General features: G+C 37.0%; 1 long non-coding RNA gene across 1 annotated transcript in view; it reads right to left on the reverse strand.

The window, feature by feature from the left end:
• LOC121472116 overlaps positions 1-27,479 on the reverse strand; it is a 39,635-nt gene that overhangs the window by 11,852 nt on the left and 304 nt on the right. The window contains exon 2 of the long non-coding RNA XR_005982778.1: positions 27,128-27,262. This is a non-coding gene — a long non-coding RNA (uncharacterized LOC121472116). The remainder of the gene's footprint in view (positions 1-27,127; positions 27,263-27,479) is intronic.

The following is a 27,479-nucleotide window of genomic DNA, read 5'->3' on the forward strand; positions in this document are numbered from 1 at the left end:
AAATCTACAAAAACAATAGCACTTCATGCAGTTATCAAAAACTTCACGAATTGGTACATTAGACTATTAGGGTGTTGAGAAGATTGTGAATGCTTTTGGGAGTAGAGAAGTAACGTGTGTGTGTATGTGTGTGTGTGTGTGTGTGTGCCACGCATGTTCGTGTATATGGTGTGTGTGTATGTGCTTGATGCAGGTGATGTTTCTCTGGGTTTCTGCAACATGATTTATTTCAGTCAAAATTAGAAGGAAAATACAAAAGGGAAGTTTTTGGTTTCTTCCAGTAGAATTGTTATTCTATTTTCTTTGGTAAAGTGGGTTGTGTTGAAGTGAGGTGATCATATGTATACTTTTGCTTTTATTTTTTAAGGAATCTCAAAAATACGGTTAATTCATGTTTTAAAATCAAAGGTTGAAAATTAAAAATGATCCAAGAGAATAAATGGTTGTAAGCGGGTGAAAAGACAGAAACTGCTACAATCTCCCTTTCTTGGTTCAACAACAGATCCTTAAACTTTAGCTGGAAATGTAGATGGAAATACCAGACTTTATTACAGCAGGTTGAAGACATGGGACTGATTCTGCCTGACGTCGTGCTCATGGACATGGAGGTAGTGGCTGCAGGACCCTGAAATGAAAGCCCCAACCCTGGGTGCTGCTTCCCCTTCCCCCAGCTCAGACCCAGCTTGGGTGGTGATCCCTCGGGCCCGGGGGTTCTGAGTAGTGCTGCGGCATGGCATGTGGGTGACAGCGCGGCAAGGTGGCAGCCAGCTGAGTGCCCACCTGCACTGATGCCCCTGGCACCCCAGGTCGCTGCTCCCCCGGTTCACAGTGGGGCCCCGACCTCAGGTTCTCGCTCATGTGCCTTGTGCATAAGTGCGGGTACTCGCCCGCCAGTCAACCAGTCCTGAGAGTGAACTACCTGCCAATACCGGATTCTCCCAGGTGGTTGCACTCTTATGTGATGGGCAGATATTAATAAAACAATTTAAATAAGTATGAGAGTAAAAGCAGGTTGTAATAAAGAGGAGCTTTTCGTTTAGACAGTTTTGCCATCTGGAACACTGGAAAGTTGGAGTTTGGAGAAGGTGCCAATGTTTTTAAGAGTAGAAAATGGTAACAACACACAACTTATAAACTAGATAATGTAATATTTGCAGGGAATAAAAAAGTATGGGAGATATATTGTCAGAAAAGGATAGCAACAAATTTGAAATGACTGAAGGGCATTTAAGAGCCATAAATTGGCAATAACATCTTTCTTGACATGGGAGATATTCAGAAATTGGTATACATAGTTATAAATGTAAATGAATAAATGTGAAGGTTATAATTGGAAGCAAATAATACATAATATCAAGACAATTTAAATGTTATCTTAAAACGTAATATAAAATTTAAGAATTATAAAGCCATCAGAAAATGCAGACTAAACTCTTTAATGAAGGGATGGAAATTCAAGCTAATTGAATAAGGGTAGGCAGATATAACTTACGTTTTTATTTTATTTTATTTTATTTTATTTTATTTTATTTTACTTTTCTAAAGCTGTTATTTATTTACGAGAAGCACAGAGAGAAAGAGGCAGAGACACAGGCAGAGGAAGAAGCAGGCTCCATGTGGGGAGCCTGACGTGGGACTCGATCCCGGGACTCTGGGTCACACCCAGGGCTGAAGGTGGAGCTAAACCGCTGAGTCACTGGGGCTGCCCATAACTTATATTTTTATTTTTATTTTTTTATTTTATTTTATTTTATTTTATTTTATTTTATTTTATTTTATTTATTTTATTTTATTTATTTTATTTTATTTTATTTTATTTATTTTATTTATTTTATTTTATTTTATTTTATTATTTATTTTATTTTTTATGGTAGTCACACACACACACACACAGAGAGAGAGGCAGAGACACAGGCAGAGGGAGAAGCAGGCTCCATACACCGGGAGCCCGACGTGGGATTTGATCCCGGGTCTCCAGGATCACGCCCTGGGCCAGAGGCAGGCGCCAAACCGCTGCGCCACCCAGGGATCCCATAACTTATATTTTTAGATGTGAAATTTAAAATCTAAAGAAATAGAGCTAAACAAAAAATTTGATATGGTATTCTAGGAAAACATTTTCATCCATCTCTTCTAAAGCAATGCAAATTTATTTAATATTCAATTTTAACTTTGGCCAATATTTATATTTTTATGAAAATAATTCTTTGGTTAATGATGATGTAGGTTAAAATTAATCTATTTTCTGTGTACGTCTGCTTTAATCCTTTAAAAAATAACAGTGTTTACTGTTAGGCCAAGAAGGGATGCTGCATATTTAATGGACCAATTCATAGCAGGCACAAAATGAAGATAGAATATTGAGCTTTCTTCAAGAAGTAAAAATACCTTGAAGAATAATTCTGACTCACAAAGAAATCAGACATTCAAAATCATATCATGATTGTCTCCAGAGTGAGTGCCTTAAAAAACCAGTAAGTTTAGTTCATGCTTTTTAAATTTAAAAACTACTTTTTGCAAATTCTTCTTTCTCTTGTTACAAATTGAATCTTTTATTTCATTGGCACAGTCTAGTCAAAAGCTTAAAGCAATTACACACAGATGTGAAATCCAGCGACCTCTAATTATCCTCACTTCAAGCCGTGCCCTTGACAAAGAGCCCCATCTACTCAGGAAAAGAATGATGGGGTAAGCAGCTGCTCAGTAAGTATTTGTTGAATGAGTCATTTTAATACCTGTGTCATTTCTCAACACTGAACACAGTTTGATTCTACTCTGCTGAATGTTACATTGTGGAGATGGATCTTTTTTTTATTTTAAAAAAGATTTTATTCATTTATTCATGAGAGACACACAGAGAGAGAGAGGCAGAGACACAGGCAGAGGGAGAAGCAGGCTCCATGCAGGGAGCCCGACGTGGGACTCGATCCCGGGACTCTAGGATCATGCCCTGGGCCGAAGGCAGGTGCTAAACCACTGGGCCACCCAGGGATCCCCATGTGGAGATGGATCTTACTGCTATCTTTATAGGAAATATGAACAAAATATCATATACAGTTATTGATTTATATTTAATTAGAAATATGTTGGAATATATAGAAACCAAATCTAAGACCTCTGGGTGCCTACTTAAATATAGGATTAGAAAATATATCTTATTAAACTGATAGTATCTAAAGCCAGTCCCTCTGCTTGGTCACTACATCCTGTCCTTTTTTCTGATAAAGAATTTTGATCCTACAATTATTGTCTCTCATGTTGTAAATTTCCCCTTCTCTATTGGATTATCCCCAATAACATATAAAAAAGATATTATTCATTTCCTCTTAAAAAAAAACAATAAACAAACACTGTTGGGTTTTGTTGCTTCTCTCTGCAGCAAGGCGCCTCAGAAGAATTCTTGGGGCATTTGGTTGGCTCATTCAGTAGAGCGTGCGACTCGTGATCTTGATTTGGAGTCACCAGTTTGAGCCCCATGTTGGGGGTAGAGATTACTTAAAAAAAAAAGGCGGGGGGGATTTTCTACATCGTCAGTGTCTAACAAGGCTCCTCCCATTTCTCTCTCCAGACACCCAGAAGAGTCCCTCCACAGCCCTGATGAAACTACTCTTGAACTCTATATTGCAAATGGTTGATTATCTCACCTCATTAGTTTACTGTGTGATTTACTGCGTGCATTATCCTGTTATAGTTTCTTCACTTGGTTCCTGAAAACCACATTTTATTGCTTTTACTCCCACTTCACTAGGAGGCACTTTTTTTGTTTTTTGTTTTTCACTTGTGTCTTACTGATTCTTCCTCTTTCCCTGAAACTCTTAAGGTTGGAGTGATCCACGCAGCAGTCTTTGGTCCTTTTCTGTGCTGCTACACTCTCTCCTTTGTGATTTCATTTACTCTCCTAATACTGTATAAACATCTGTAGGTCAACTAATTTTCATTTGTATCTGTCGTCTAGACCATTTTCTCCAGCTCTAGTCTCATGTCTCAGGTGCCTTCTTGATAAAGTTGATGGGAAACACAGCTTGCGTGCAACCAAACACTTCTGGTACGTCTCTATGCTAAGCTTGTTCCTTCTACAGATCGCCCCTTCTCAGTGGTGACATCTTTATCCTAGATGTGTCTTAAGACAAAAATCTTAGTGTTATTCTTTTTTTTTTTTTAAAGATTTTATTTATTTATTCATGAGAGACACACAGAGAAAGAAGCAGAGATGGGGCAGAGGGAGAAGCAGGCTCCCTACGGGGAGCCCGATGCAGGACTCAATCCCAGGACCCCGGGGTCACGACCTGAGCCCAAGGCAGATGCTCAACCACTGAGCCACCCTGACGTCCCCTTTAGTGTTATTCTTGACTCCCCCCCCCCTTTTTAAATCATACCGTTCAGTCTGTCATGAAATCCTATTTGCTTTCCCTTCAAAATATACCTACCATCGGACCTCTTTTCACTATCTCCGCTTTGTTCAAGCTACTCATCATCTCTTCTTTGAATTACTTTATTAGCTTCACCACTGGTCTTCCCAGTTGGCCTCCCCTATTTTGTGTTATCAGCACAACACTTTAAAGTGTGATTTTGTCACAATATGTATCACGTGATGTCATTCCCTCTGCTTGAAAGTGTCCTGTCAAGCAGAGGAAGTAAGCTCCGCATTCCCGTCACTGCAGATGTTGAAGGCCTGCACGCCCTTATTGAGTTGGTCTCTTGTTTCCTCTCTCGCCCGCTCCTCCAGACGTAGTGGCCTTTTTCTTCAGATACACCAAGATAATAGGCCTGCTACTACCTGAGTGCCCTTCATGCAATCGTTTCTTCTGAGTGGAACTCTCTTCCTTTTGAATCTGTATGATTTACTGTCTCGTACTGAAGTCATTGTTCAAACATCACCCTCTCACCGATGCTCACTCTGACTATGCTATACAAAATTGTTTACCCAGCACCCCTCTGGCACGACCCAGTTTGCTTGCCTTTTTCCGATAGAACTTATTACCACCCAATGTACTTTATTTATTATGTTTACAAAGTGAAAATCAGTCACTCTTGGGATGGGTGGGCACAGTGGGTTAACCGTGAGCTGCTCTTGGTTTGGGCTCAGATCGTGATCTCAGGGTGGTAGAATCGAACCGCGAGTCAGACTGCACTCACTGTGGTGTCTGCTGTAGATTCTCTCTTCCACCCCCTCCGTGTCCCTCCCCCTGCGTGTGTGTGCGCTTTTTCCCTAAAACAAACAAATCTTAAAAAAAAAATAAATAAATAAAGTCAGTTATCCTTAGCTAACAAGTTAATTACCAAAAAAGCAGGAATCTGTGTCTGTTTTGTTTCCTCTTGAATCCTAAGTACTTAGAGCAGTGCCTGGAGCATACAGTACACTCAATAAATACTTGTTGACTAGATAATGTCAAATAACTTCACTTTATATTGTAAAGAAGTAAAAAAAAAATCATCACATGCATTCAATGGTTATTTAATATTATTTGGATATTGTTAAATGGCTATCCAGGGTGCATCATAATAAATGTACTTTTATTTAGCCTACAGTACTCTCTCTTGTTCACACTGTTATCATGGAATACAAAAGCTTAGACTGAAAGTACTTGAAATTTCGGTTTGATACCACTTATAAAGAGATTATAGCAAGTCTAGTAACTATAACCAGCTCCTTTAGCACTTAAGGAAACCTCTGGCTTCCTTTTATAGAGATTTAGATGATCAAGAATCTAGCCTTGGGTCACCTACAGGATAACTGCATAACCCTGGGCAAAGTACCTTAGAGTGCACGTCTTCCACTTTTGAAGCAGAGGAAATACTTGCTCTATAATATTTATAAGATGGTTAGAAATATCAAGAGATTATATAAGGGAAGAAGTATAAACATATTCTATGATGTAATAAATTATTCTAATTACAAAAACTATACATTTCAGTTTTTGATTGTCTTTTAAAGATTTATTTTATTCATGAGACACAGAGAGAGAGGCAGAGACACAGTCAGAGGGAGAAGCAGGCTCCCTGCGGGGAGCCAGATGTGGGACTCGATCCCGGGACCTGGGGTCACGACCTGAGCCGAAGGCAGATGCTCAACCGCTGAGCCCTCCGGGTGCCCCATTGGTTCATACTGATATACTGACAGGCTTATGTAATTCAGATGTGTTCTGTAGCATGAAACAGTAATGAACTGTGAAGACTTTAATGTTTTAGAAATGTTTAGAATCATTTTCAAGTATACTGTATATATTTTTAAATCCCATTGTAACTTTCTTAATAATTGTTTAATTTGGAAATTCCATTCTCAGTGGAGAATTACCCAAAACTAGAAGAGAAATGAAGTAGATCTTTATATTTATTCCAAATGTGTTTATAACACAAACTGAAAGGAGTTTCTTTTACTGATACTATAGTAAAGGAAAGAACAAACTTCAATGCAAATTAGTTTCTAGTAGATTATCAAATGTTTAGATTATAAATTAAAATGTCAAGGTTCATGATATATAAATAATATCTATATAGTAATAATGTATAGTTATATATTTTATAGTATGTATTTATAAAGTATAGTTATAAATAATCTAGAATTCATTCAAAATTCAAGATTTAATTTTAGTATGATTTCCTGTAACAGTTTCTCAGGTCCTTGCAATTTATAAAACCTTTTCATATATGTTATCTTCTTACATTCTCACAACTGCTGATAAATGGGATCATATTAATCCCATTAAAATTTTTTCTTTAAAGATTTTATTTATATATTCATGAGAGACACACAGAGAGGCAGAGACACAGGCCGAGGGAGTAGAGGGCTCCTCACAGGGAGCTCGATGCGGGACTCAATCCGCAGACCTGGGATCACACCCTGAGCCACCCAGGCATCCCATACTAATCCCATTTTATGGAAGAATATTTTAGTGACATCTCACAATATCCACATTTATTATATCTTTATATACTGTATCTATATCATGGTTTGCATTCTTCCTTATTTTATAAAATGTGTATGTGTTTTTGCCTGTGTGTATCTTGAACCTGTAATTTGGAAAACTTACGTATGCATAGCATATACATAAAAATAATTGATAATTACCAGGATTAAAAATCTTAGCCTAACATGATAAAATCATCAAAACAGCTTTTTTTTTTCTATTTTTAAAAATTGGAATGTATAAGCCAGGGTGGATTATATTAAGAAAATAGGAAAAATAATTAAATGGAAATAAATGATAAACTATGACATTTTTAAAAAGTCAAAATACGATGATATGGTGAAAAGAATGCATACTTTTCACCAGATCATTTGGAATTTCAGTGATGACTATGATCATGAGCAAGTTACACTATTTCTGGAAGTCTTGACTTCCTCATGCCCAAAGTGGGAAAAATAATATTTACTTTATATGCCCTTATATTTTTTGAAGGAACACATGACAGCCCTAAGTAAATAAATAGGTGTAAATCCTATATAACAGTGTAGTATCAAAAATATGATTGCAATAATATCTTAGTAACTACTAATCTAGTTATGTATGTACATTCAGATATACATGACTAATTGTTACTGTAACAATTAGTTTCAAATAATAATGCTTTTCTCTTTTAACTTTTTTTAAAAAGCTCATTCACATTTAATACTTTAATCCCCCGGAAGATCCTGGGAGCAACATACTATCATTGTCACATGTAACCAAATACACGCTTTAAATAAGCATTGTGTTTTATATATCATCTTAGATTAAAAAGAAAGTTAAAAATGAAAAATGAGCACAGCTTAAGGACATAGCAGAGAATTTCTTTTCTCATCATTTGGTAAATTTAAGGTATAATTAATCAGCATTTCTTATTAGTCAGGTAAGAATAAAAATCATCTCAGGGATTTTATGCCAAAGGTCTTAAGACACTCTGCATTCACCTCAGTCTGTTCTACTGCTGTCTTAAAGGGTGTGCTGAGATAATAAGACTTGAAAGTAGAAACTACAAAATGTTGTGTTATAGTAGGCATGAAAACAAGTCACCCTTGTACATCTCTATCAGAGGTGACCAGGTATATTGTCAATGAGCAGGAATATTTGAAAGGAATCTTCTTTTCTGAGTAGTAGGTTTAACAGTAGGCTTAAAATATTCAGTAAATTATGTTGTAAACAGACTCGTCCTCATCCAGGCTTTGTTGTTCCTTTTATGGAGCATCGACTGAGTAGATTTAGCCTAATTCTTAAGGGTCCTAGGATATCTGCGTTGGCCAGTGTGCACTGGCTTCAACTTAGTCACCAGCTGCATCAGCCCCTAACAAGACAGTCAGCCTGTCCCTTGAAGTCTGGAAGTCAGGCATCCACTTTTCCTATTTATGAAAGTCCTAGATGGCATCTTCTGCCAATATAAAGTGATTTCATTTCATTTATATAGAAAATCTGTTGCTTAATGTAACCACCTTTATTAACGATCTTAGCTAGATCTGGAGACTTGCTGCAGCATGTACAGGCAGCACCTGCTACTTCACCTTGCACTTTTACGTTATAGGGACGGTTTCTTTCCTTAAACCTCAGGAACCTACCTCTGTTAGCTTCGAACTTCTTATTCAGCTGCTTGATTTCTCTCAGCCTTCATAGAATTGAAGAGGGTCAGGGCATTGCTCCGGATTAGGCTTTGTTTGTTTGTTTGTTTGTTTGTTTGTTTGGATTAGGCTTTGGCTCAAGGGAATGTCGTGGCTGATTTGATCTTCTATCCAGGCCACTGGAGCTTTAGTCCCTATAAGCAATAATATGTTTCACTTTCTTATCAGTTGTGTGTTCACTGGGGTAGCACTTTTGATTTCCTGTGAGAACTTTTCCTTTATATTTACAACTTGCCTCACTCATGCAAGAGGCCTAACTTTTGACCTATCTTGGCTTTTGACATGCCTTCTTCACTAGGCTTGATCATTTCTAGCTTTTGATTTAAAGTGAGAGATGTACAGTTATGCACTTGAACACTTAAAGGCCATTGTAAAGCCATTAACTGGCCTGATTTCAATATTGTTGTGTCTTGAGGAATAGAGAGGCTGGAAGAGGAAGACAGAGATGGGGGACTGGCTGGTTACTGGGGCACTCTGAATATACACGGTATTTATTAAGTTCACAACCTAATATGGGTACAGTTCTTGATACTCTGAACAATTGCAATGGTAACAATAAAAAATCACTGATCACAGATCATTATAACAAATGTAAGGATAATGAAAAAGTTTGAAATATTGTGAGAATTACCAAACTGTGAAAAACGTAAGTGAGCAAATGCTTTTGAAAAAATGATTCCAATAGACCTGCTCAATGTAGGGTTGCCACAAACCTTCAGTCAGTGAGAAATGCAGTGTCCGAGAAGTATAGTAGAGTGGGGTGCGATCACATGAGGTATGCTTATTCAAAATTCAGGTGCTATGACTGCAGACCTTGTTCTTGTAACAAGTGTGTCATGCTACCTAAATAATCACTGCATCCGCCATCATGTCATTATTGCTGTGATGATGGTCACTTCCTATTACTCCAAAAGCTTAGGCAACAGGTATACGTACGTAGCAGCCTACAGGTAAGGCAATATTTACACATTTCAGTGAAATTCTTATGTAAGAATTTGAAAGAAAATGCAGTTTGTTATGTATATTGAAAGTGTTATATAATTGAAATAGGGCTGTAATAGTTCTAAGAAAGATTCTCATTTCATATTATTAAATATAATTTGAAATAAAATAGCATTTGTCAAATACATATAGCTAGTTGTGGCTAAAAAATGATACAAATGGGGATCCCTGGGTGGCGCAGCGGTTTGGCGCCTGCCTTTGGCCCAGGGCGCGATCCTGGAGACCCGGGATCGAATCCCACGTCGGGCTCCCGGTGCATGGAGCCTGCTTCTCCCTCTGCCTATGTCTCTGCCTCTCTCTCTCTCTCACTGTGTGCCTATCATAAATAAATAAAATTAAAAAAATTAAAAAAAATGATACAAATGAACTTAATTTTACTCTGAATAACTGTGGTTAAGATATATTTTTACAGGGGGGTCTGGGTGCCTCAGTTCTTAAGCATCTGCCTTGGGCTCAGGATATGATCCCAGTGTCCTGGGGTCAAGCCCTCTGTCGGGTGGGGAGAGCCTGCTTCTCTCTCTCCCTCTGCTACCCCCCTGCTTGTGCTTACCCCCCCATTCTGTCAAATAAATAAGTAAAATCTTCAAGAAAAAGGGATATATTTTTACAAATCTTATTTTGCCACTTTCACATGTTACTGAAATAGAAAAATTTATTACACATAAAACTGTACCGAAAACAAATACTTGGCGATTATTAAATCATTAAACAAATAGATGTGTTCTGCACGTGAGTGAAAATTGAGCCTTTGTGCTTTGAAATGCAATTCTCTCACATTGCTTAACTAACATGAACCATAAAGCGAAAAATGTATATACACCAGTGAAGTAATTTTCACAACTATCAAAAATTTAAATGAACAATTTCCATAGTGTATTTAATTTTATTTTAATGTGTCTACAGAGGTTTTCCTTTCTTCATTGCATGTGACTTTCCTGCTTTAATAAATCCCTATTTCTTTTTCCTTTTGAACAGGCAAATTCTCTTACACTTCTATACTGCATTCCTATTCATTTTATGCTCAAAAAATTTTTTTAAATCAACATCACTTTTTTTCAAAACCCTTAATTATACTGTGTTAATAAAGGTCCCTGACCTTTGGATTTGTATCCAATCAGGATAAGAAATATAGGAAGAAAACAGGGTTGATATAGTAGACTACAATCCAGTGGAGGACTGACTTTAAGCTATCTATGCATAACTTAAATACACTTAATGTGTAGACGTATTTGGGAATGTCAACAAACATTTTTTCCTAGCGATTTTCCAGGTGGTTACGTGACATGTTATTTAGTAACCAGGCCACTGATTACTCCAAACTGGGTAAATGACTAAATAATGATTCTTTTTCTCGGGATTTTTGGACTTATTGACTTAGTGATAACAGCCACCTCTCTCTAAAGCTTAAAGGTTTTATTCTCAAGAGCTTTTTAAAACCATGTTTACTGCCATTTTATGTAAAAAGTCAGAAAAAGGCTGTTTTTCTGAATACGAAGCAAGAGGGAATCAGATCTTCACAGCTAGAGACCACTTACTCCTTGTTCCTGAGCCCCAGCAATGTGCCCTGTTGATTTCATGAAGATTTCCAGTGTCCTAATAATGATTCCTGTTCATGCCTAACTGGCTTACATTACGATTTTGGCAAGCACAGCGGAAAAGAGCACAATATGTGGTGGGCCGTCACACTAGTGTGGGTTGGGCATTTAAATTTGTAAGAAACACGTATTAGATGTCTTCAGCAAACGAGTTATAATAAGAAAAAAAAGAAACGCTCCCAGCAGTCCAGAGCCAGGAACAGAGAAGTGGTGACCTGTTCATCCATTTTCAGGTTGTGATTCAGAGAACAGCTTTGGTGGTCTGTTGACAATATCTGTATTGAACGCAGACATACTGCCCTGCTTCTCTAGAAGTTTCTTCTATTTCTCAAGCAACTCACAGTAACATGGAAGTAAAACCTAGCAAAATATTTATAGAACTTCCATGGCATGTGGCTACAATACAAAAACTATATGGCATATAGCATTGTGCTTTATCAGAAAGAAACCATTGATAAAGAGCAATGGATATGCCAGATAGTTTGAGTCCTGTTAGAAATGGATGTGGGAGGTGAGGAAGAGGTTATGGCATAACTGGTGGATTTTTAGAAGACCTGTCCAGTAGTCTTCTTTTGGGCTCTTCCTCCGTTGACCCTCATATGCTAATGAACTCTTGGGTTCTTAACCAATTTATTCACTTTATCTGGATGATCATAAACAATTAAGTAGCTTATATTACCATTTCTGACTATTCTGGTAGTTCTATAATCTGTACCTTCAGATTAGACTCTGACAGAGCTGTTGGGTTATATACAAAACATCTTACTGAATTTCTGTGCCTGGATATTTCAGCATTTCAAATTTAGCATGTTTAATCTTGAACAGCTTATTTTTCAAACCAAACTCTTAGTCTTCTATACTGGCTATTCCCATAATCACTACAGCTTGAAAACTGAGGAATATCACCAAAGTCTCTCTTTTATTTGGGATTAATCAGTAAATCCTTATCAGTTGAATGTTTCTGACTTCCAGTTTCTTTGTACCATTGCTACTATCATAAGTGAGCCCTAGATCATCTTTCATTTACATTTTTGAGAGTAAATTAATAGAGTTCTTAAGAGCATGAGTTCTGAGGCTACCCACCTAGGTTCTATTTCCAACTATACTACTTCCTTACTCTATAATCTTCGTGTCTGTGCCTTAGTGTCCTAGATTAAAATAGAAAAAAAAAAAGTTGTAGTATCTATTTCACAGGTGTCCTCTGAGGAATAGATGTGAATACATGTAAAGTGTTTAGAATTTTGCCTGATAGTTGAGTAAGGGCTCCATTAATTTTGATTTTTATTTTGCATTCCTTCTGCTGATTCCATCTCCAGTCTTTTCAATTCTTCGTCCACATTGCTGCTGTAATTACAAATCTAAAAGTAAGACTTGACCTTCTCAAAACCTTTCATGGATCTTCATTGCCTACATAATAATATCCTGAGCCTGTTGTATGGCACACAGTGTCCGTCATGGCTTGGCCCAGCCCACTAATCCAGCATTCGTCCGACCCTGTAGTATGATGATCTGACTGGGCTTTCCTGCACATGAGCTATGTCCCGCCTGGTGCTTTTCTTTGCCTGTATTCCACTTCCTTCCCTCACTTCTCTGTTAAATTTCTTCAATCTCTCTAATAAATCATATTGATCTATTTACTATGCCTTCAACTATATTTTTTTCATTTCTTCCTTTGATCTTGTGATATGTCTTTCCTGATGCCTGTCTAAAAACACCCATATTTCAAGACTTCTGGATTAATTGTTTTTTTACTTAGTCCTTGAATTGTGGTTCTGTGTTAAGGTAGAGATCTGTGAATTGGACAGGTCGTTGTTGTTGTTGTTTGCCTTTTTCGTTTTACTGTAATCAGTGGGAAATTATTGAGATAAGGGAAGTTATTGGAGCAGCAGAGAGTCATACTGAAACAATATTTTAAGAAAATGTATCCTGTAGAAAAAGTAGGCTAGAAGAGAGCAGAGAGCCCCAAACTGTCTCAGTTCCAGGCCTCAACATATCAGTAATTTTTAAAGGACCTTCCAGGCCAAAAAATACCTAATGGTCCTGTTTATTAAGTAGTTATGTCCAAGTCACAGAATAGTAATAGTTCACATGGCCTCTAACAAATGCTATCCTATATCCCTTGAAAATTTAAAATATGCTGGGGTGTCCCAGTGAATCCCGTGTGGTGCCCTGATGCACCTTGGGTCATGTGTTTTAACCAGAAGATCAGGAGTATCTAAACAGGAAGACTGGAGACAGGAAGATCAATTGAAACAGGGTTGACAAACTAGGACCCATGGGTCCAATCTGACTCACCGCCTGTTTTTATAATTAAGTTTTACTGAAATACAGCCATGCTCATTTGTTATCTTTGATTTTCATGCTAGAACAACAGAGTTGAGTATTTGAGAAGAGACCATATGGCCCACAAGGCTGAAAATATGTATTACCTTGCCCTTACATATAAAGCTTGCCAGCCCCTAAATTAGGTTAGTTCAATATCAAATTATGATGTCATAAAAGTCTGAACAAAAGAGACAGACTGGAAGTTCATTTTCATTGTATTCAATTTATAGACATTTGAATATGATATGTCAGACACTCTGGGGAAGCTGGGAGAGGTTTGCCATTAACTTTATATTCTATAGATTAAAATGAAATCATGGCAATTTTAGGTTTTATTTGTTTTTTCTTAACCTCTCTTATTAAGTGTCTCAGGAAATTATATTTCTACCAAGGGTTCACTTGTTAATCATAACCATCCTTTTTATAATTGGTAGGCAATTAAAATATTTCGAAATTAGTTTCTTTTACAGCAAAGCTGATGTGCCGACATCTTGAGGAAACTCCGATTGCACCCTCTGTTCACTGATGTTATCAATATACTTTTTAGTGACAAATAGAGAAAGCTGACTCAAAACATATTCTGATAGACTTGTTCCCTGAATGGCTTGTGATGATACATTAACTTAGGAGAAATTTTCTCATTTTCATTGGAAAGCTTACTTATTTAATACTTTGAGGCATAACTGAAAACATCCCTTACCTATTCTGAAAATAATTCAGAGACTGCAGATAACATAATGAACCCATTAAGCTGGCATTGGTCCTTACCCAGAGAGCTCGTGTCATTTATTATTAGTGGCCCATTTCATACTCACTTCTTCTAGGTTTCAAAAAGTTCTCCGCAAAAAAATGCATCCAAATTTACAGATACAATCTTAGGTGTTTGTCTGTAATATTTTTGTAGGATTGGGATGATACCTAAACCAGCTATAAATATATAAATTATTTGACATTATAGATAAAGTTCAACTTTGAACCTTATTCTATCATGTGGGAAAAGTTGTCTACATTTGATTGTTTTGTGTGTGTGTCTGTGAATGACAGAGAGAGATTAGATGCAGGTAGCATATAGCATTGTGCTATGAAAGTAAATAACGAAATTTTTATTTGTTGCTGCAAATAAAATTAAATCTCAAAAGTTAAATAATACACATTAAGAAGTCAATGACATTTCTCTGACAGCATGTTCAGCAAGATATGCATTGGTAGTTTTTATAGAGTTGCTTATTGCTTGAAGGATTTTTTATTACTTGTGGGAAAAAAAAACTTAAAGTCTTTTATTTTTCATAGATAAAACAGTATTTTTATTTCTAACATTTCATTAATTATTATTACTTTTTTAATGATTCCATTTATTTATTTGACAGAGAACACAAGCAGGTATAGCAACAGACAGAGGGAGAGGGAGAAGCAGGCTCCCACCTGCTTAACAGAGAGCCTGATATGGAAGCTCCCACCTGCTTATCAGAGAGCCTGATATGGAGCTTGATCCCAGGCTCCCACCTGCTTATCAGAGAGCCTGATATGGAGCTTGATCCCAGGCTCCCACCTGCTTATCAGAGAGCCTGATATGGAGCTTGATCCCAGGATCCTGGGATCATGACCTGAGCTGAAGGCAGATAATTAACTGACTGAGCCACCCGGGCGCCTCTGTTTCAACAATGTATTGATGGGCACTGTAGCATCCCCAGTATGATTGTAGACAAATGATGGATGGACAATAAATCCGTTGGAAATTCCAATACCACTGGAAAAATGATGAATTGAAGAATTCTAGGTTCTTCTGGTTCTTTGGAGTGCCCATTAGCTCCTACTGCATAAGTCACTCCTTACTCTGTAACTTTCACTTCTCTGATCTCCCATCCTCCCAGTACACTTTCATTTCTTCTTGCTAAGCAATCCTGCATCCTCTCTTCCAGTTACCAACACTGACTCCAGAGTTACCTTTCTTGCCATTTTCTCATCTCCTGCATCTCTCCAGACACAGATATTCTAGGCAAATTGTGCCTTAGACACTATTTATCTATTAGATGCAACTGCCTTTTCTCCTCTGCCAGCAGCTATGTCATCTGCAGTGTGTTTTCAGCATCCTTGCAGTCCTCTAAGCTCTCAACCACAGATACTGGGACTTCAATTACCACATCCTTTCCATCCTCCCCCAAGGTCTCCACATCTGATTAATACAGCCAAAAAACCAGTTGATCCTCTCTTTGCCCAGCTCTCATAGGTTTCAGACATTACGCACCTGATATTTTTTTCAACCTAGAGATATTTTTAGGAAGATATTCTAGTCCCTGGAGTTCAAGAAATCAGTATTTCTTTTTAAAACTCTTTATATGATAGGCCATTTTAAAGCACAATTTGAAGACCCACCATATTTCATGCTAAATGATGAATTAAATATACTCAAAATTGTAAAGTGCCTTTACAAGTAATTTTCCATTACCGCAGACTGTTATTTAATTTTTATAAAACAAAATAGTGAAAACTGAAAACTCATTTAATCAAAGAACAGAGTATCTTTTCAATATCATCATAAATGTTGATTATAAGACTCAAACTAGTGTGTAATCCCGGGTATACATTTCACATTTGAAAATATACCCAAATATATTTTCAGATAGATTTCATGCCTATAAATCAGAGGAGTCTAGTCATATAATCATGGTTCCTATAATGTATGCCAAGTAGAAGCATAAGTTAACTAAAAATTATTCAATTCACAAAATTATCTTTCATATTTGATTACACTAAATCTATGTTTCTTAAAGCTTGGCTTATAATCAGTGTCTCTTTAGGTCTCTTTGTGGATCTAAATAAGACATTAATAAATTAAACATGGATTAAAAGAATGTTTCTTTAAGAGAAACAATTCCCGCTGTCATTTGGAAACGTTACAATTCCAGTTTTCAATTAAATTCTAAGACAAATATACAAGAGCGGCTGACTTTATACCAGTAACTATTCTTGTGGTAGTAGATTGACTTGCAACACTTTCCAGCCTCAACTTAGAAATCTATGAATCATAGCTTCTTTTTTGCAAAAAGTCTTCTGATTCTGTATTTGAATAGAAGAACACATGTGGTTTTACTCTACTTGTTTTGACAAAAATCACACTTGATGCTTGTTTTCAGGTTAAATACTTTGTTGTTCTTTTTTTTTCCTGTTCCCTTGATTCTCTCTGTTGTCATCCTCCTTTTAGTTCTAATCCATTTCCTGCTGCAGTCATATGTTTAGCAGGTGTTCAGCCATATGTTTAGCACACACGCATGCACACACACACACACACACACACATACTACTTGCTATTTTCAAATGTTTCCAGCCTTTGACTCTCCTGGTTCTCAGGCCTTTGGACTTAAGACTGAAATTATACCATCAACTCTTTTTGGTCTTCAACTTGCTGACTGCAGAAGCTGGGACTTTTCAGCCTCTATAATCATGTAAACCAATTCTTGGTTCAGTTTCTCTGGAGAACCCTGAATAATACAGGATAAATTAATAGAGGACGAATAGGAAATTCTGAACCAGAATGCTAAAAGTAGATTGGATCAGCTCATAGAAGGCCTTTAATATCAGAATAATTTACTTCTGTTAGGTAATATGAACACATCAGAAGTTTCTAACAAGGAATGTTACATTAACACACACACACACACACAAACACACACACACAATGTTTTAGGAAAAATCCCTCAGGCAAGAGGGGCCTGAGGTATGGTGATGATGAGAATGCTATCACGACATAGTAAAAACTGAAATGAAGTCACCTCCCTGGAACTGGGGACGTGAGTAGAGAAGATCATGAGTAGAGAAGATCAGAGAAATAATTCTAGTCACTGATTATAATCTTAGGTGGGAGTGGAGATGGTGATGCTTGCTATTCACTGAGCTCAAAGGACTAAAGAGAATCTCAGTGGAGGGAATGGAATGAGCAAATACTTGCATTTAAGTTGCAAACTAGAAGCCTATAAACCAAACCTAGCCCCCCCTTTTTTTTTTAATCTGCCTCACAGGGTTTTAAAATTTTAATTTTTTTGTCAATTTAAAAATTGTGATCATTCATGCAAAAAATTTTTTTCTATTTTGAACGTTTTAACTTAAAAAGGATGAGTTGCCTTTTTGCAATTTAGCAAATCAGTGGAGCTGAATAGCAGCCACCTCTATCAGACAAGGCCTCGTCACAACTGTTCCCTAGACGCCTTTCCTAGACCCTCTCTGAGACCCAGACAGAATCAGGAGACACCTTGTAATTTTCATCCATCACATAAATATCTCGAGCACAGTTGTGGATGGACTATCTACCTTTGATTGTAGGTAATCTGATGGAAGGGACAAGTTTGTCTATGCCCTGAGTGTTTGAGGCAGAGCCAGGGCCTTGCAGGCACCATAACTGAATTTATTTGGTTGAACTAAAGCTTTAAGGACTATCAAATGGACAGACTGATTATAACCAGGCCTTGTGGATTTCTAATCTGAGGATGTTTAGCAAAGGGTCTTATCTCTTTTGAGTCTCAATTTCTACGGGTGAAATGAAGCTAAAAATAATACTACATCAGAGGGTGGTTATGAGGATTTTACCAACTACCCATGTAAGAGGCACTCAACACCTTGTTTCAATCAGTGACAGAGAGTTTAGCCTTAAGTCAAATCTAACATGTAACCACCTTGTGAGAAAAAAAAAAAATGAAAAGAGCAAAATTGTAGTCTCATAAATTGCAAGTCTTTCAATTTTACTTCTTGGGCAAATTTTCTATTATCCATAAACACAGGCGAAAATAATTTTACTTGCCTAAGATGTAATCAAATAGTTTTCCTATGCTTAACCCGTCAAAACCTTCACCATGTAATGAAGGTTGACAATTTTGAAAAGTATACCATGGAACAGTTTGGAAAATTTTGTCACAAGACCAGCTGGCTAGCTTTATACCCACTTATATATATTTATGGTGAATGCCAGGAGCTTGTTGCTTTGTTTGTATACTACTAATGCAGTTTAAAAATTCATATTGTGTTTTCAGCAAATTAATAACAGATGTTGGAATTCAAAATGAATGCATTATAGGCAATAAACAGTTCTCATTTATATAGAAATTATATCATTATATGTATAATTAGAACATTTGAAAAAAATATCCACATCAGCAAGAACAAAAGTTATTACAATCTAATGTTTATGGAAATAGTGTTTTAATATTTAGATAAAATAATTGTCTAATAAGAACATTGCAGTGGGTATTAAAAGGATTTAGAACACCTCGGAAACTTGAAAATAATTTTTTCTAGCGTACTTTAGTGTCATGAGTACTCCTCTGACATTCTAGGCCTTCTTGTCCTATTTTTTTAAAGATGTATTTATTTATTTTAGAGCGAGAGCACGCACATGAGATAATGAGCAAGGAGCCTGACATGACCCATGAAATCATGACTTGAGCCACAACCAAGAGTTGGCGGCTTAACTGACTGAGCCTACCCAGGAGCCCCTTCCTGCTCATTTTTATTTATTTATTTATTTTCCTGCTCATTTTTAATCAGAAGTGAGAATATAGCTGATTTTGTTCTTTTCTCTAATTTGTTCCCTTCTCTTGATTGCCAGATAAAATTTAGATTTTCTATAACCGGAAATGAAAATCCATTGTTTGCAAACTTTAATTTCAGACTTGACTCCAGCAAAGCACTTAAAGATATTCTTTTTAAAAGGTGCTGACATTGAATCAGAAGGTGATCTCATCTCAGTAGAGGCAGCAGAATTAGACCCATTAACTTCAATTGAAATTGAACAGCCACCCTGGGAAAGCTTGTCTAAGTGAAAATGAGTATAGTCAAATTTAAGGCAAGGTGTATGAGAACATCTGAAAGTGTAATGTGATGCAAAGTATTTCCGTGTGGCTTATTAGTCACACCTAGAAGCCTGTTTTAAAGTCTAGACAGACAATAAAAATAGCTACCAGAGAAAATAAAGAAACATTCCAGATGCCCATGGGATTTTCCTTTAGTGGGGAAATGATTTAAACTAACCATAAACCACCCCTCCAACATCAAGTAACTTTAAGATGGTTAATTTTAGTAGAGAAGTCGCATTTAAGTATTTTCTTAAAATGTGGCCACATTATTCCTCAAAGCCTTATGGTTCTACCCTCCTATAGATAAGAAACATTAAAAGACAAATTTAAAAAACCTTAAGCTCCTAAATTTAAAAACTCTGGGAGAACACGTCACTTAAAGAGATTTGTTTTCCCAGTCTTGGAAGAAAATGATTGATCTCTCATTGTACTTCTGCAAACTCAGAACTTTATGTGTATGTTTTACTATTTTTTCTCCTTGTTGGAAGAGAAGTTCCATACGTGTAGATTTATATAGCCATCCACCCCCGTAGGCACACATGGCACGTTTCTATCGATACGTCCTTCTATCTATGTTTAAGAGCCAATTCTTAGAAAAGGTCATGTTGAAAGGTGGACTAAGGCACCAGGTGTACAGGAGTGCATCTGAGCGTGTGTCCCTTTGAATCAGGCCGTGCTAACCAAAGGTAGTTGGGAGAATTCCACCCACAGTAGCAGGAGCTGGGTGTGTGTGGGGGGGGGGGGGGGGGGGGGCGGGGGTGGTGATAGGAGGGTTTATACCGAAGATGAAGCAGCAAAGCAAGGAAATTGTTTGATTAATCATAGTTTTAAGCAGTTGCTTATTTGGGAAGGTTGGTTGTTTGTGACTGGTGGTTCTTGATTTTCTCAGTTTTGAGTGCATGGACTCTGGCCTGTTTTGGTTTGCTTACATAGGTTACCAAGGCGTTAGAACGGTCTCAGTCTAATGGCCTTCCTGTTTAAATACTTCAGCAGTTAGAAGAACGGAAGCAATGTTTCTGTGCCTATCAGCTCTTTCCATTTCCTGCCATGTGGAGATTAGGGCACACCTGGTTCCCCTGCAGAGTACAAGAGACTCCCTTAGCGCTGATTTATTTAACTTCCCAATTTCTACTAAACACAATCATCCCAGGATCAGTGGAAGAAATAATTTGAATCTTACAGAGGCATGAGACTGAGCTGCATGCACTGGACTGCTAGAGAGTAGAGCAAACCATGAAACTGTTCAGAGAATTTGGCCAATTTTTGCTGTGGCATCTTTACCTGACTTGTTATGTTCTGTACTTCTCTTAGTAAAAAATTGTCATCCCGTGAAGATGAAACTCCAGAGAAAACAGAAAAGGATGAATTTGTGAGATCAGATTGGAATATAAAGCCTGCAGACCTGAAAAAATGATTCAAGGTAAATGCAAAAGTCAAGGTTATACTTTAGAATCAGATGCTCAGTCTGAAGAATTAAGGAAATCAAAGGAAAATTTGGTTACGATAATAATTACAGTAGTATCAGTGTTTTGACCAGACATATTGCCTATGATTTGAAGGATATTTCATGAGAAGAGTATCAGTCACTCATAGTATGGCAGCACCTGACAAAATATATTATTATAGCACTTTTTTATATTTATCTGAAAAATAAAAATAGACTCTAATGAGGTGTATGTAATTTTCTGTATAGCCAGTCACCAGCCACTTTTTTTTTTTTTTTTTTGTGGAATTTAGCAATATCTCTTAAAATCACATATTAAAAATACAAATACAGGAAGGGGATAATTGATGGATTTATCTCAAAGATACTTATATTTAGAGGAGGGAGTAAAAGCAAAAGAGCTACTTTAGGAAATTATTTATGACACATCTATTTTTACTTTACCATGTCTAGCTATAGAAAACCCCCATTAGAAATACAAGTTAAAAGAAGAAAAGGTGGCTAGACTGATCAGAAAAATGAATTTGTGTTGAAATCAAATGCTTATTTTTAGAATACTTTTTAAATGTCAATATTATCAAATTAGTTAATGTACATTTTCAAAATAAAGTTGTTCTATGTGACTAATAATAAAAACAGTACCTCTTTTTTAATCCCTTATAAGTCCTTATTTCTGATACCTGGAGACAATGGCATTGACCCTTGAACTCTTCTATCGACCTCCAAGTTGCTAAATGCTACGTTTACACTGACATTTTGTGGTTTTTCCATGTTAGACCTTATCCATGGCCTCTTACTACAGAAGATGGAAGTTTCCCTCCCTTGTCTCTGTACTCCCTAAATATTCTTTTTCCATCGTTTCCAGATACAGTTTTTATCACATGCATTTTGGAAAGCTAGTATTTATGTTCATGTGGCTTCTAATTGAGCTGTCACATTGTATATTATGATTGCATTTCTTTCGTGTAATGTGCTTTTCCTTAAGTTAGTATTTGTCCCCCTCATGGACTTAGTTGCTGCTAATAAATTTCGAAAAAGTCCCATTAAAGTCCTCTCAAATATAATCAAACAGGTATGGTAAACTACCATTTTTATTTTTTCATATATTTTATTATTTTGCATAGAATGATTTCCCTTAAAATTTTCCAGTGTTTTATTACTGTTTTGCTCCAATTTGAATCATTTGTCTTAAGACCTATTGAATACCCAGACTTTATTTCTTGCACATACTCTTTGCCTCATTTAGTAGTGATTGGCACCCTTTCTGGGTTCCTCTAGGATGTGCGAGGTTTCAGGGAAAGGATTATGTTGCGGGCTTCCTATTTATATAAACAATTCCAGTTAAAAATATGTAGCAAAATTCATGGACTTCTTTGAATTATAGTAGCTTATTGATAAAAATTTAAGCTGGTTAGGAAATAGAATTATTACTCATGATGCTTTATCACCCATTGTGTTGCTTGTGAATACTATTTTTCAAAGACTCCCATGGATTGGTGTTGTGCTTAGTTGATGATTACAAAAACACATCTTACTTAGGGAATGCAGGAAAATTGGAATGTTAATCTGTTTTCTTGTCATGTTGAATTATCGCTCAGCATGTATAGTACAAATGCAAAACACATCTTCCTACCTTAAATTCTTTTGAAGTCTAGCTGGAACTATTTTAATCCTAGAATGTGATTTCCCACAATGTTGACCACATCCGTGCCTTTCATCATATTGGGTGGGTGCTTAAGGGAGATGAGACAAGGAAAATACAACCCCCTTCCAGCCTGGTTTAAAATCTACCTGGGAGAACACATCTTCAATACAGTGATTGAGGCAAGAGAGGACATCAGTTAGAAAGGCCTATTTTGGGGTGGCTCAGTGGCTCAGTTGGTTAAGGATCTGCCTTTAGTTCAGGTCATGATCCCAGGGTCCTGGGATCAAAGCCTGTGTCAGGTTCTCTGCTCAGTGGGGAGCCTCCCTCTCTCTCTCTCTCTCTCTCTCTCTCTCAAATAAATAAAATCTTTTAAAAAAGAAAGAAAGAAAGGGTGGTTGGCATTGTATAGCAGTGTGGCCTTGCACCCTTAGAGGAAATAGGGCAGACACTCATGGAGAAATACTTGACATGCGTCACAGAGCATGGAGAAAGGGTTGGTTAATGTCCTACATGCTAGCTCCTGAAGACACAGAAGGTGAAGGACTCCTGACCCCACCGCTGCTGCCTGGAGGTGCTTTGACAGGAAGTGGCATCATAGGTAGCACGCTGACCAAATGAGAGCCAGAGTAGGGGCTCATTAACACAATTTTAGTCCAAAAGCCAACTGTGGGTAGTTGGTAGTACAAAGTACTGAATTCATGCCCAGTGTAAGAGTCCTGCAAAGTACATCAGCAACAAGCTGGAAGCCCAAATTAAGGGAAAATACCAGAGTGTCAGGTTTACTCATGTGTTGATCACTTTTTCTTCTTTCTTGAAGCACGTATGTATGCTAGTAAGAATGTACTATTAATAGTAGAGAAATGAAAATGCAGAAAAATACATGGTGGATAATTGGCTGCATGAAAGCATATGATTGGTTAGTGGGTGGGATCAAGGTCAAGAGTGATGGGTTGGTCTTGATATCAGCAGAATGTCTCCCATTGTAACAAAAAGGGAATCAAAGAGTATAGGAAGGAATTCTGGAACCTTAGGACAATGAGGTAGCACTTATTTAATTGCACCTGTTTTGTCAGCGAAATAGAAGAGCCGTCATCAGATGAGAGAATGTGGTGTAGGCTTTGATGTTAGGGGTCTGAGGAGAAGAGGAGGAGATACATATCCCCTTTAAAAACACCTGAGTAAAGAAAGGTGCAAGGTGCGTTCATGTCCTTATTATTAAATTAAATACATAGTGTTTTCAAGAATATCTTTAATTATAGTGAAAAGGTAGGAGAGATGGGTTATGAACCATTGGAGATGTCACTGGTCCCGTCATTGCCATCTCTCTCTTCACGTTAGTCACTTGTGAGATGATTCAAAACCAAATGTATCCCAGTTTACTCACTGGGAGAAGTAGGCGTCAGGCCAAGTCAGTCTGTTTGTTTCAAATTCTCTTATTTTCTCAATAAGGTTTCTGATTCTGGGTAACATTTAGCTTTGTTTCAGACGATGGGGAGGGTAAATTATTCAATACAAGGGCAAATGGTATGTAAGTAAAGTCATAGAGAAAGGAATACATAGGAAAGTTTCAGAGGAAAGTGAGTGGACCAATAGTTAATAAAGGCTTTACTGTCTGCACGCGCATAGTCTCAAAGCACGAGTGAATTTATGATAAATTCTTTATCAGCCTGATGATTATTTGGCATAATGGCGTGGAGTTAAAGGTAAAAATCTGGAAAATAATTTCTTCCGCGATCATTTCAGTAGGCAGTGTGAGCATATCTCGCACTTGAAAGAGAATGAATCATTCCCTTCCTCTCTCACTAAGTGCTCAGTCTTTGAAAGCTTAAATCAAGAAGATGCAGATATAGCACAGATGGAGATAACCACAAGGTTTATTGGCCGTCCCTCCTTGTCGCAGTATTTCAAAGCACAGCAGTTGCTTGTAGAGATCACATTTATTTATAGGACTCAAGATACCATCTCTGCAAACTATAATAGTGCCCATTTCTTCCCAGAAAACATGCAATGGTAAGATACCTGGGTCTCTGCCCAAGAAGGGGTATCCAATGAGTCGTTATGGATTAGTATGTCTTCTCAAAGAGAGAGATGGAATTGTTTCTTATTAAAAAGTCACTCATCTCTCCCAGGCCCACTGTAATATTAGTGAAAAATATCAAAAACATAACTGTAAACTAAGCCTCGTAGGAGGAGCAATACATACAGATGAATGAATAAATAATCATTTCAGTATTAGCAAATGAGATAATAAAATACTTCCTAATATTGAAATTGAGTTTTATTTTTTTTTATGTATAATAAAATATTTGCTGCAGGTTGACCTCAATATATTACTTTAAAATCTTTGGTTAAGTTGTGTCATTTCACATTATACTTACTCTTGATGTAGGAAAGAAGGTAAAGGTTCGAAGCCCACGGTCAAGAAAGAATTTCTTGAAACATTTTTGGTGCAAAAAGGTGATTAAAGCACAGGAATAGGGCCTAGGGGCAGAAAGCGCCTCTGGGGTCATGAGGAGGGGCCTAGTATATACTTTCAAGTTGGGAGGGGTTCAGGGAATAGCATAAATCTCTAAGGGATTTTGAAAGCAAGATCTCCAGGACCTTGAGGGGGCGAGCTATTGTTAGGAAAAGGTGATTTATTATTGTCTAATAAAACTTCGGCCTTGAGACCTTTCAGATGTATATCAGTGGGCCCATGTTTAGGGGATGATTGTCAACACCTATCTTGGGGGTGGTTAGAGATAAAGGAAATTTCTAAAGGACTTTGTCAGGCCAAGATTGCTTTTTGACTTTAGCAAAGTATTAACATTGAGGCAGTTGAGTCCCTGGAGGAAGGTCCCTCTGCCTGTTTCAAGGACTTGTCAGTGGGCTGTAGGTAGTAAGGAAATTTAATTAATTTTTTTTTCTGCCTTTGTTTCCCACATCACTCTTACTATGAATTATTTTTAAGTCACTGAATAACATACAATTATGTATACTGTCCCTTCTATGCAAATATGATTTGAAATCTAGTCCAAGTAGAAAAGGGTAGGAGCTTTGCTTGTTTTTAGAGTTCTTATGCCTGCCCGGAACTTGCAAGCAATATTATTTGAGAAAGACATGGGTGATGATATTGTGGTGGTTAATTTTGATAGCATCGTACCACGCACTGATTTGTATCTGTTGGAAACTAGTGAGGGAACTTCAATGGGAATTTATAATGACTTACTGTGGAAAAAAGCTGATGCACTCCAGGAGAAAATGTCCTTAATAGAAAATAGTATATTTTTATTTGGAAAACCATATCTGGAAATACTCAAAGCAACCAGCTGTGAAAGCTTTCTTCAGAAGAGCAAATATGAAATTTTCTTTTCAAATGATTTGAAAAAAAGGTACATTCTGAATACTTACACAGCAAAGAGACCACAAGCTTTAGAAATGTCTAAAATATACATGTTCTCTAAAGTTACCCTCAGATATTTATGTCTAAGAAAAATCAAAAGTACATGTAGAGTTTTTCAAAAGTATGTCTTCTGTACATCTCTTTTTGATATATGAGTTGATATGAAAATATTTTTTGGAGATGTTCTCTAACAGAGACCCTGTAATTTGACTTGGAATGTATATGAAATTTTTAATATGAAATTTTTTTTTAAAGCCAATGACTCTATTATATGTAGGCATTACCCAGCTTCCAAAATTTGTTTCTCTCTCATCAAGAATAAGACATAAATGTGAGTAGCAGCTGCATAATTTCATTACAGATAGGTCTTCGCTTTTCTCTTTTATTTAAAATAGAAGAGAATGTTTTCTTTCCAAGGTATGAGTACAGTTATTTTATAGGATTATTTTTCTTCATATCACCAAAATATAATGATGTGGAGAACAAAAGCAAAAGAAATGTAAATAAAATTAAATTTTCTTATGATCTGGAGCCCACTGTCAAATACTTGGGGCAGGCTGAGTAGAACATTCCTCCAGAACTCCCAATCTCAGGGCATTGCTAGAGGGAAAAGCAACCTAGCTTGACCGTAGTCAGGCCTCCAGTATCCTGGGAGTCCTCTTTAGCAGAGGAAAGTCCTTTTGGAGACTGTTGTGTTTTTACCTTCCCCAACTCTAAGGCGTGTAAGTCTATAATCAATTTCTCCTTACAACCCACTGCGCCTCTCTCCGCCCAAGGGTCCTGTCCCCGAGCTATAATAAAAAGCACCTTTTTTGGCATCAGAAGCATCTCAAGAATTCTCTCTTGGCCTTCCGTTCTGAATCCCCACATTTCCACGTCATATAATAGAAGAATATCCTTGCAGTATAATTATAATGAAACGCTCAGATCTTAAATGTTTCATGTAATGAACTTTTACAAATTTGTTACAAATGCATACTTTCATGTGACCTACATACAGAAATTTTCTCCATCCAGAAAGTTCTCTTACATTTCTATCAATCCCTCTGTCGATTTAGTTATTTGAATAATGTCAAGATTAAAATAGGACATTGCTGCTTTATGTCTTATTACCGTAGTACGACATTATTAGTAGTGATCTACAAAACAAACCCGCGAAACTGATATTCTAAAGCAAGTGTCATACAAACAATAACATAAGACAAAGCCCTATATTGATTGGGATTTGGTGTGTGAACCAAATGAAATATCTGAATCAAACTCCAATTCGCTATTGTATGGAAATAAATTATCCTTGTTACCTGTAGCATCATTTAGATGAGACGAGTGTATCGGGTCATGTGTTTCTGTTCTGTCCCGGGCTGTCTTGTTTCTGTGGAATGCATCATCGTGCGCCACACGGGCAACAAAGGGGTTGATCCCAATACTTTCACAATCTGATGGATACAAACCAGTTTTGTGAATTGACTGCTAGAAGTCCACGACTCCATGGATCCGTTTGTGTTGATCAACACACAAACATTTGTAAGAAGAGTTTAAGAAAAAAAAAAAAAAAGAAAAGACAGTAACAAACATTCAAAAGTCAGCCAGTTTTAACTTCTGTAATGAGATTTCAAAACAGATTCTAACTCAAAGATGTTCTCTCTCAAAGTT

The sequence above is a fragment of the Vulpes lagopus genome, chromosome 11 (assembly GCF_018345385.1).
Source record: "Vulpes lagopus strain Blue_001 chromosome 11, ASM1834538v1, whole genome shotgun sequence".
In the NCBI taxonomy this organism is placed as follows: Eukaryota; Metazoa; Chordata; class Mammalia; order Carnivora; family Canidae; genus Vulpes; species Vulpes lagopus.